The sequence below is a fragment of the Rhipicephalus sanguineus genome, chromosome 4, assembly GCF_013339695.2.
Source record: "Rhipicephalus sanguineus isolate Rsan-2018 chromosome 4, BIME_Rsan_1.4, whole genome shotgun sequence".
Taxonomy (NCBI): Eukaryota; Metazoa; Arthropoda; class Arachnida; order Ixodida; family Ixodidae; genus Rhipicephalus; species Rhipicephalus sanguineus.
In genome coordinates this window covers 156,025,458-156,037,282 of record NC_051179.1, presented here as the reverse complement: position 1 = coordinate 156,037,282, position 11,825 = coordinate 156,025,458, and positions in this window count along the sequence as shown.

Sequence of the window (11,825 nt, the reverse complement as noted above, 5' to 3'; positions counted from 1 at the left end):
GAAACACCTGTAGTACTCGCACAGTCCGAGGAATCTTCGCACGCCTTTTTTGTCTTGCGGCCTTGGAAAGTTGGCTATGGCTGTAGTTTTCGCGGGGTCAGGCAGCACTCTCTCGGCGTTGATGATGTGGCCCAAAAACTTCAGGTGTGCGTACGCGAAGCGGCACTTCTCAATTTTCAGCGTTAACCCCGACGTACGGATGACTTCGAGCACAGAGTGTAACCGCGCGAGGTGTTCGTCGAAATGCTGGGAAAATACGACGACGTCGTCGAGGTAGACGAGGCAGGTGTGCCATTTTAGCCCGGCTAGTACAGTATCTATAACTCTTTGAAATGTTGCTGGCGCTGTGCATAATCCAAACGGCATTACCTTGAACTCGTAGAGTTCGTCCGGCGTTATAAATGCTGTCTTCTCACGGTCCCTTTCGTCAACTTCAGTTTGCCAGTACCCGGTTGTCAGGTCCATCAAAGAGAAGTACTTCGCATGGCAAAGGTGGTCTAGGGTGTCGTCGATTGGTGGGAGTGGGTACACGTCTTTTTTTGTGTTTTGTTCAGTCGCCGGTAGTCGACACAGAACCTCATTGTGCCGTCTTTTTTCTTCACGAGTACCACTGGGGCCGCCCGGGGACTTTTCGACGGTTGTATGCTGTCATCGGCGAGCATGTGTTCCACTGGTGCGCAGATTGCTTCGCGCTCGTGCGCAGACACGGGGTAAGGTGACTCGCGTTGGCGGGCGCCATCTTCAGTGACAATCCGGTGCTTTGTAAGGGGTGTCTGACGTAATCTCGAAGTCGACGTGAAACGCTCACTGTAGCTGCGCAGCAAAGCCCTTAGACTTTTCTGTTTTCCTTGCGGTAGATCCGGATTCACGTCGAAGAAGTCAGCAGACTTTAAGGTGTCGCCGATTCGCGCTGAAAGTCGGCGAAGGCAGTCACGTCACTTTCTTCTTGAATTTCCTCGAGGAACGCATTGGAAGCGCTCTTGTTTAGGTGCTGGTATTCCTCGGTGAAGTTCGTGATCAGGACGTGGGATTTTCCTTGCTTGAAACACACAATACCTCTTGCGATGGAGACACCGCGGTCCAGGAACGAGCTGTGGTCGTTCTCCACAATTACGTCGCTCTCCGGAGCAGCATCCTGAGAGTAGACGGCGATCATCAGGCTTGCGCGAGAGGCAGGCTGACGTGGTCATTGGCAACCCTTAGAGAAGTACGTTGTTTGGTGCTTGGTTTCGGCGTCAGGGGTGGTTCCGCGGAGAAACTGATCGACTTGGCCTGCAAATCAATAATGGCACCATTCTCCGTCAAAAAGTCCATGCCCAGGATTACGTCGCGCGAGCAGGTAGAGAGTACGACGAACGCAGCAGGGTACGTGGCGCCGTTTATGGTGATCCGCGACGTACATGTTCCACTAGGCGTGACGAGGTGGCGCCCTGCAGTGCGGATGTGCGGGCCGTCCCATCTTGTCATAACTTTTTTTAAGTTTCGACGCGAATGGTCCCCTCATTGCTGAGTAGTCGGCGCCCGTGTCGATTAGTGCGTCAACGTAAAGGCCGTCGATGCACAGCTGTACGTCAGAAGTAGTCGTTTTGGAGTTCCGTAATTGACGGGGCGCCGTATCACGGCTGGTTCGCGTTGATGGTCGGCGACTAGACGTCGTCGTCATCTTGTTAACTGCGGGCTTGGTTACGTTGCCGAGTTGCGGGGATCATGTCGGCGTTAGATCGGAGCGTCGGACTGTGGGCGCGTCGTGAATCTTGGTCTTTGGTGCAGCGGTGCGTCGTTGGAGGATTTTCGTTCTTTCGCCGCAGTGCAACTTCACCTCCCGAAGCTGCTGCCTTTAGTTTCCCGTTCCTGGACTGGGGAACCTTCCGCTCGTGAAGTCACCGCTCGTTAATCCATAAGGATGGGGTAGGGAGGGTAAAATCGATGAACGATCAATCGATTAATCGATTAAAGGTCCGATTAATCGATTAAAGTAAATACATTAAAGCTATTCGCTTATTCGATTACGGCACCCCCCCACTCCCGCTGCCAACCCCCCCCCCTGGCCGGAGCGCATGACTTCGAGATGCGTATCCTGAGACGCAGATGCCGTGCACATCACCTCTCTGTCACTGCTTTAACTACAGCGCATATTTCTGCGTTAGCAGAACGAGCCCGGAGCTGGCGGCGGCCATACCCCATAGAGAAAGATATGAACTCGCCCTGAACTGCAAGCGCTCCCCAATGCTTCAAGCCCGGACAGGAGGCGGCTCCACCCCATCGAGGCAGAAATGAACTTGCCCGCTTCGCTCTGGCTCACAGTCTACTGCTGCTGCTGCTACTGCCTTCACCTCCTCTCCCTTAAGCTGGTTGAGCGTCGCCTGAGTATAAGTGGGGCTTGCGTCACTTGCGTGTTATATTGTGCAATCATTACACATTGGTGGTTATACTGCTACCTTTGGGATGTCATAATGCCGGGCAATCGGAAGAGGAGCGCAGTGTGGTCGTTGTTCGCTGAAGATGAGAAAACGAAGAGTGCACGGTGTAATAAATGTGGCAAGCACTTCTCGAAGCCAGCAATGGAGACTGTAAGATATCACCAGCTGCACGCCCACTCTTCACGTGCCAAAGAGCCATCTCCCAAAGAAAGGTGGTAACGACGAAGGTGACAGTGTTGAAGAATCCTATCCTGACGACACCAATCCGCCTCTTCAGGTAAGTTATCAGTAGCTCGCTATTTAGCCAACAGCCATCTCCCGACGACGGGCCCCTTGTGTCCAGTGTGCGAAAGTGGGCATTTTCGCACACTGGACACAACAAGCCCGTCGTCGACACTTTCGAAAGCGGGAATTTTCGATGGTCAGCGTGTCTGATAAAAAAATTTGGGTCCATATCAAGCATGAACGACGCCTCTCAAACAAAGAGATATCGGTTTTAAAGCACCCATAAAAATGTCGATTAATCAATTAATCGATTAAAACTTTCCACCGAAAGCAATTAATCGATTAAAGGCTAAATCGGTTGCAGATTAACGGTTAATCGATTAAAGATTTTAATCGACCATTCCTAGGATAGGGCGACGGTGCACGGCTGAAGCGCGCTGGTACACGGCTGGTGTGGGAAAGGTACTCGTCGATCTCGCTGGGTTGTTGGCCGGGAAGGGGCGCGGTGCATCGACGGAGAAACCTGGCAGGCCCAGTTGTGTGTAGAAGCAGCGGCGGTAGATGTGCCCGGCTTCTCCACAGTGGTAACACAGCGGACGACGGTCGGGGGTTTGCCACACGTCGGTTTTCCTTGGCGTCGCGTGTTCCATCACAGGTCGTCGGGCAGGCGACGAAGAACGGCGGTATGGAGGCTCCTGGCGACGAGGTAGGGGCGGGCGAGGGGCGCGAATAGCCGCGGCGTAGGCCATAGCCTGCCGCTCATGAGGTGGTTCCGGCAGCGTAGAAGTACCCAGTGCTTTTTGCACCTCTTCTCGGATAACGTCGCTTAGGGAAGCGACTTGGGGTTGCGGCGCCGTTGGGAGAAGTTTACGCAGCTCCTCCCTTACTACTGCGCGGATGGTCGTGCGTTGTGTATCCGTCGGAATCTGGTTCCCGTCAATGTAGTTCACGTTGGCCGTCTCAACGCAGCGACGGTTATACTGCTTGGCACGAATTTCGAGGGCCTTCTCAATTGTACTGGCTTCGGCCACGATTTCGGCAACGGTATTGGGTGGATTACGCAAAAGCCCGGCAAACAGTTCTTCCTTGACGCTACGCGTTAAGAAGCGTAACTTCTTTTTTCGGCCATTTCCGAGTCAGCTCGCCTGAAGAGCTTTTTCATATCTTCAACGTACACGACTACTCCTTCGTTGGGCTATTGCGCGCGCGTCTGAAGCAAGACCTCGGCCCGCTCCTTCCGCGCAACCGTGGTGAATGTCGCTAAAAATTGCGGCCTGAATCCCTGCCAGGACTCTATGGAGCTCTCATGGTTTTCGAACCAAAGTCGAGCTGAGTCTGCGAGGTAGAAAAATACGTGTCTCAGTGTCTCCTCGTCGTCCCAGCGGTTGAACAGCTTGACCCGTTCAACTTGCTCCAACCAGTCTTCGGGATCCTCCGAGCGTGACCCGTGAAATGGTGGCGGCTCCCTCGGTTGCTGAATAACTACAGGGGGATTGGTAGTGTTGGTCATGGTGGCAGCGTTTTCATGGCTGTGGCCACGACGTGTTCTTTCTTCACTTTTTCCGGAAGCAGCCCAAACTCCGGCTGAAGACCTTGCTGTCGGCGGCTGGTACGAGTCGGACTTGCCTGACGACTTGCAGAAGGTTTAGGATTCACGTTCTCCGCACCTCCACCAGATGTCACGTAGCCAAGAACGATGCAACGTTCGTTCAGGAAACGAGGTTTATTAGAGCGAACCTGTGCCCGGCAGAAACTCAAAGAAAAATTACACCACCTTCCGCTAAAGGGGACCATGAGGCGATGCGAAGCCGGAGCACTTGCGCGATGGCGTTCCATCTAGCCTGGCCGTTAATTCCATCTTCCATCTAGCCTGGCCGTTAATTCTCACAGGGCGAGCGGGGAACGCGGTCGACAGTCGGACGAGAGGGGGGCTGCGTAGGAGAGGAGAGAGAAGGGGAGGGGACGCGCATGCGCTCGAGCTCATCGCGGCCTTGCGCAGGAGAGGATTTCGGCATGTCTAGCCCGCGTTTCAGAGGAAGAGTGGAAAGGGGGAGAAAGGGGAAGTGGGGAGGGGAGAGGGAAGGTGGAGAGAGTGAGTGGAGAGGGGAAAGGGGAGAGGTGTAGAGGACAGGGCGAATGGTGAGGGGGAGTGGAGGGAAGGTGTGTGGAGAGGGTATGCGCATGCGCAGTAAGTGTGGTCACGCCGCACACAACCACCACCGGATTGAGCTCCCCCTTAAGATACTTCGCATCTAAAAATGAAAGCGGCGAAGAAGCAGCCAACAAAAAATCACAGCATATCCACGGAGTGAATGATGATGAGTGGGCGAAGCTGCGGAGGTTCATCGGTAAACCGTGAATCTTCCGTGAATTCTGCCCAGTACACCATCACCGACGTGAGATCGGGCGCGTTTATACCAAAGGTTCGATGAGAGTTATGACGACTTGCAGCTCACTTTAATTTTACATGTACGCTGTGAATTTTCATTGTTTAGAAAACCATTGCTTTAGAAAACTTCTGGCGTCTTTCGTAAAGCAGCTGGCGTCTTTTTGTTTTGCTTTAGAAACATCTGGCGTTCTTTCGTTTTGCTTTTAGAAAACATCTGGCGTCTTTCGATGGTTTATTTCATCAATCAACGGCGTTTTGAACAAAATTTTTATTGTTTAATCATGCACAGGAGAAATCTCACCAGGCACTACCTTGGAGGTAAACAATGGCTGCTATTGGGAATGAGAGATAGAAGAAGTCGGCTTTTAGCTAACACTTACACTTCTACTTCTACTAACGTTTCCTACTGGAACATGCCAATGGCTGCTAATGGGGAATGAGAGACAGAAGAATTCGGGTTTTAGTTAACGCGCACGCTGCGAATTTTTTATTGTTCAAGAACGCACAGGAAAAATCTCCCACCGGCACCACCTTGGAGGTCAAGATCTGGTACTAGCGTTACGACTGGTTACGCACTACGACTACTACGACTACGAGGGACGAACGAGTGCCGCCTTAAGGAGCTTCGCCCCTAAAAATCACAGCATATCCACGGAGTGAATGTTGATGAGTGGGCGAAGCTGCGGAGGTTCATCGGTAAACCGTGAATCTTCCGTGAATTCTGCCCAGTACATCATAACCGACGTGAGATCGGGCGCGTTTATACTAAAGGTTCGATGAGGGTTATGACGACTTGCAGCTCACTTTAATTTTACATGTACGCTGTGAATTTTCATTGTTTAGAAAACCATTGCTTTAGAAAACATCTGGCGTCTTTTGTTAAGCAGCTGGCGTCTTTTCGTTTTGCTTTAGAAACATCTGGCGTCTTTTCGTTTTGCTTTTAGAAAACATCTGGCGTCTTTCGTTGGTTTATTTCATCAATCAACGGCGTTTTGAACAAAATTTTTATTGTTTAATCACGCGCAGGAGAAATCTCACCAGGCACTACCTTGGAGGTAAACAATGGCTGCTAATGGGAATGAGAGACAGAAGAAGTCGGCTTTTAGCTAACACTTACACTTCTACTTCTACTAACGTTTCCTACTGGAACATGCCAATGGAATGAGAGACAGAAGAATTCGGCTTTTAGTTAACGCGCACGCTGCGAATTTTTTATTGTTCAACAACGCACAGGAAAAATCTACCACCAGCACCACCTTGGAGGTCAAGATCTGGTACTAGCGTTAAGACTGGTTACGTACTACGACGGGGACGAACGGGTGCCGCTTTAAGGAGCTTCGCCCCTAAAACGACAACATACGCAGGCGAGCGTCGGCGGGAAGAGAGCGCCGCGGCGATTCTGCTGCGGGCGTTTTGTGTTTCGGGCGTTATTATTTTTTCATGTCTTCGAATTGTAGCGATAACCCTGCTCTAGTTACGACACGGCGAAGCGCTCGCCCTATCAAATCAAGGTACCCTGGGTGAGCTACAAAAGAAAGAGAGAGAGCGAAATGCTTCGCTTCGAACACAGGTAAGAACTCCGGCTGCCAGACGCTGGCAACTTAATACGCAAAAGAACAAACCAAAAGGTACTGCTCGCGGCAATATACTGAGAAAATACAGTTTGCATAGAATGGGTAGGAATAAGCAGCAAAGCGATTGTTGATATTAGCAAGGACCTGAGGCAGGGATGTCCTTTGTCCCCGCTCTTATTCATGTTGTACATAGTGAAGAAGGAAAAAGCGCTAGAATATAGCAACATTGGTTTCAATCTGTCACAATCAGATCGGCTGGCGGATATATGCGGAAGGGAAGGTGAAGTTCTTGGGCTAGTATTTAGTCTAACAAAATGTGGATTGATAGTATTCAATGATCGGTGTAAACAGGCGGTGTCAATACATGGACAAGAAATACCGAGGGTAAGCGAATACGGGTACCTCGGAGTATGGGTGAAAGAGAGTGATAGATACATGAAGGTGGAGGAAAAAGCCTCGGCAGCAAAAGGAAAGAGGTATGCTGCACTAATGAAGGGCGGAGCGTTGTGGGGGTACAATAGGTACCAGGTGGCTCGAGGTCTGTGGAAAGGTGTAATGGTTCCAGGGCTTACTTTTGAGAACTCAGTGGTGTGCATGAGGGAAGAGGTACAATCGGGAATGGATGTGAAGCGAAGGAATGTGGGACGCCTCGCATTGGGCGCTCACGGGAAGACGACTAATGAGTTTGTAAAAGGCGACATGTGATGGACAAGTCTTAAGGTAAGGGAAGCTCAGAGCAAAATGAGGCTCGGAGAGAAGCTAAGGAATATGATAGAGATTAGATTGCCAGAGAATGTGTTCCGGTATTCGTGTAGGAAGAGCGTTGACACACAGTGGAGAAAAAGAACTAGGAGACTCAACAGCAAGTATACGGCTGGCAGTGTAAGCGATATATCAACAAAGAAATTTGAGCGAAAAGTCAGAGTAGCGCAGAGGATTTATTGGATAGCAGCGATGAAAAAAAAATCTTGCTCTGAGCAACTACCCAGGGCGCAGGAACCAAATAAAGAGGGAGGCATTTTATGATGATTCAAAGAAAAGCGCTTTACTGTTGGAAGCGGGGTCGGTTTGCCTTAGAACGCGTAGTTATAAAATGAGATTCTGTAAAGAAGAAGAACAATGTACATGCTGCGGGAAAGCTAAGGAAACGACGGAGCATGTTCTCATTGAATGTGGAGATATCCTCCCAGCTGTATATTTGGGCACTAGCCTATACGAAGCCTTGGGTTTTAGGGACAACAATGGAAGGCTGAACACGTCCGCGATTGAAATAAGCAAAAGACGGTTGTAGTATTGGTCGCAGAAAGGTAGAGTGGGAAAAATAGTGGGCAAAATAAGCATATTCTTCCATAAGGGTGAAAGAGCTGGGCTGTGAATTTATGTCATTTTGGTAAGATCAATTTAATCGAAGTAGACAAGGCACAGGCCCACTTAAAAAAGAAGTGTTTTTTTTTCTTTTATTAGAGCCTGGTGGCACACAAGTCACCGCCCCGTTATACAGGGGATGATCATAACATCCATTCATCCATCCATTGTCTATTAAAAGAAACATTCTGGCACTGGCGTGCTTCTAATAATATTCCAAGCGAAGATACTGGGCCTTCTACGCAACAGAAGCGCATGCACTGTCCAGGCCGCTTCTATGGGACCCTCTCGGTGCGAGTACGTTACAGCGTAGCAATAACGTCTACAAAGTTGTGGGTTTAGTACCTTCGAGACAAATACGTTTCTTCGAAACTTTAGTCTGCTGATACAGGCACGCAATACGTATAGTACAATGAGAGCCTAATTGTTTTTGAGCTTTAGGGTGCTTGTGCGAAGTCATTTTAGTTGTTGCAATATAGTACATTATATTTGATCTTGTGTAGTTCCGTGCCAATCAGCTCAGTCTGTTTCCAAGCCCGCACAATAGATTCTACGTGATGAGCTCTTGAAAGCGGGATTACATTTCATCCAGCATTTCCGCCACAACCTTTCTTATACTCTCTGCAGAAGCTATGAGGCGTTGACAGTTAGTGGTGCCTGTGAAGAACAAGACAGGGAAATAATTATGATTGCTTACCTAACCTTTAATTGCCCATACTTTTCAGGACTATTTCAATTAGGACGTCGCTCTCTCGATCATAGCGTACGCACATGCATGTTGATGTGCGTTTGTATGCGCGTCGTGATGTACCACGTTTTATACACGCCTTGTCCACGCGCATCAAATAAAATAAATACAACGTTAAACAGGCTCCTTTAACATTTCGTTTTTTAGAACCATTCCTTACTGGGATACGTTGCAACAAGACGTCGTTAGAAATTGCCTCAAATCGTGTTTTCGTTTCACCTCTATGACTACCTCGTGCATTCGTGTTTTGAGTACATGTGTCCACTGCTTCAATGCATGTTAGTGCAATGACTGCGGTGTCGTAATATTTATGTGTACATTTCCATGTATGCCTGCTACCTGTCCTTTGTACTTTCCTCTGTATTCACTTGCTTCCAGCGCTGATAAGCTGTACGCTGACAGGCGCTGTGTTGGTCGCGACAGGGCGCAAGACACGCCCCTAAAGCGTTATCCCGATTAACTCACGCACTCATTGTCTTGAGTCGCCAGGATGCCTCTTTTCACCGCTTGGATTACTGAATTCGGGGAGAGAAAAAGAAAGGAATAGAGGGGCTCGAGATTAGATTGGAGATGTCAGTACTTTCCGCGAGCTGTTGACTCCGCCGAGATTAGCAAGGCTCTGATGGCTTTTCGGCTGATACTTACGTAATAATTCTACTTTCACGTGCATTACTGAACATGATAAACTCAAACACTTCTTGTCGCCCGCTTACAAGTAAAAAAGGTGTGCAGCAGTTTTCCCATCTCATAAACAATGTGAATAGATATGATTCTTTTTTCTTTTTGTCTCTATATATTCCTTTCCCTTTCTCGCTCCCACTATCTTTCTTTACCTTTCGCTCTCTTTCTTTCTCGCTTCCCCTTTCTCTTGATCTCGTTCTGTGAATGATGTTGCGGTGGAAAGAACGACGAAACTGTTTCGAACTAGAGGAAGACGACGAGTCTTACCGCCGCTTGTGTCCCATTCATATTTCTTGTAAATATAGCAACTCTACATTCGTGTGCCTTCTTTCTCCGTGCAACATTTTGGTGGAGGTGCTGGATACAAGTACGTCATCTACCTGCCGCCACGGTGACACATCCAATGTCGAAGCTCCAGCAGTCCGTGCCAGCGGTAATCGTCACACATCGGCGCGAGCTAGCGACATCTATTGGCTCAGATAACACCGTTGTCGAGGACTCGCTTGAGCTGTACGAGAGAGTGAGCGACAGCTACAGGTGGGACCCGACATTGATGCTAGCAAACCTTTTTATCTTAAGTGAACTGCGCGGCAACGGTATGACACGCATGCAGCTGACCTGACGAGCTGCGATGTCTGTAAACAAAAAAAAATGCGAGATCTGTTTAAGAGACCTGTCAGTCATGAGCTGGCAGCAAAAAGGAAAGTTGTGGGCCGCGCTCAGACGTTCACAGAGTACTGTGTTTTCTATATAAAGGCCACTTGCATCAATATACTTCTCTTTCTGCGATTCTTTCTCTTTCTGTCTCGCTTTCTCTTTCTGGTGTTCTTACCTTTCGTTTGTTCTACTTCTGTCTTTCTTTCTGTGCTATGCTTTACTTTATTATGCTTACTGCATTTTTATGCTGTGTTATACTTTAAATAAAGCTCTTGAGAACCAATAGCTTTGCGAGCTCTTGCTTATCAAATATCGGGGTTCCAGCAATAAACCATTTTGTATGTATAGCTCGTTTCATCCTAATGTCTATTGCGATAAGGCCAACTTGTTACATGTAGCTCACGACTGGCTCATCGAAAATCTGCATCGAACAGAGGCAACGAAGAATAAATCGATGAAGGTGGACACCTCGGTTGTTTGCTTCTATGAGTTGAAATTATTACATGATACAGACACAGCTTCTTTTTGGCGAAAAGTATGAAAAATATGACGTACTGCGCGTTGTGTGGAGTTATAAGGTGGAAATGATAGTACGAAATAAGTACGTGGTGTCTACACGATGAATTAAGAAAGTTTTATCGGCGACCAGAACATGATGGCTCACCGTTGTACAAACAGTTCACGAAAACTTTGGGTTGCTATGTGCTCCGATAGTTGTACTTCTTTTGCGGAGGGTAAAGGAATTGCGACATGTCCCCTTGTTCCTACAACTGCTTCTATACCTGTTGAGTTCATCTTAAGCAACAAAGGAACACTGCTAAGTGAAGGTAAACGTTTTGTCATGATGATAACAAAAAGCATGACGGTTGTGCCCACGTTTGTGTGCCGTTGTTGATATAATCCTATGCATGTTCGAAACAGGCGGCGCAAGAACAAGGATAAGGGTATAAGGGTAAAACTACAAACCGCCCGTTTCAAAGACGCATAACCAATTCCAACGTGCCCAGACATGAACTCTTCTTATATAAACCTCTTGTTCCACCTTCTTCTTCCCACGAACCATTTTTATACGTGATTTTGCCTGCATTACACCAAGCGACGACAGCATGCGGCAGCATACAATTGGGCGAGCCCCTAAAGTGCTCCGCACTTAATAAGTAGCAAAGAGGGCGTTCACATTGGCAAAGGGTGGAGACAGGGAGTCATCTGTGGAATATTTTTCACAGGATAGACTTTATTTCAAATGTTTTATGTGTACCGTAGTGAGGAAGCTTTGGTGTCGAGAGTACGTATTGCTCAGTCGAAAGGGTTTTAGCGAAGCCCTAGGATGACGAATGGCAGTAATGCGAATGCCATTTGAGTTGCCCTGTGGAACCGCGCATATGGCATTACGTCATAAGGCATTAGGAATTTAATGCCATTTTCCGTGCCCCCTTGGCACAGGTATAGCCTTTCCCGTTTTCTTTGTTGTGCTGTAAGAAAATGAAGTAGTTAGAAGAAGAACATTCACTGAAGGGGCAATGAACGTGAAAAGGCTTTCGCCGTGATGACTTTTTGAGAGGTCGTTACAAACCCGAAAGTAGTTTTTATTCCTAAGAAATCCGGGAGACCCTTCAAACAAGAGATGCGGGGATTAGAATAGTCGTTGAGAAATGTATACCTCGAATTTAGACAAACGAACAAAGAGATTGCGCAAAGAACAGCTCTGAAGCTGCCTAGACATTCTCTCCAAACTTGCTACTCATGACCAGTCAGAATACTATTCT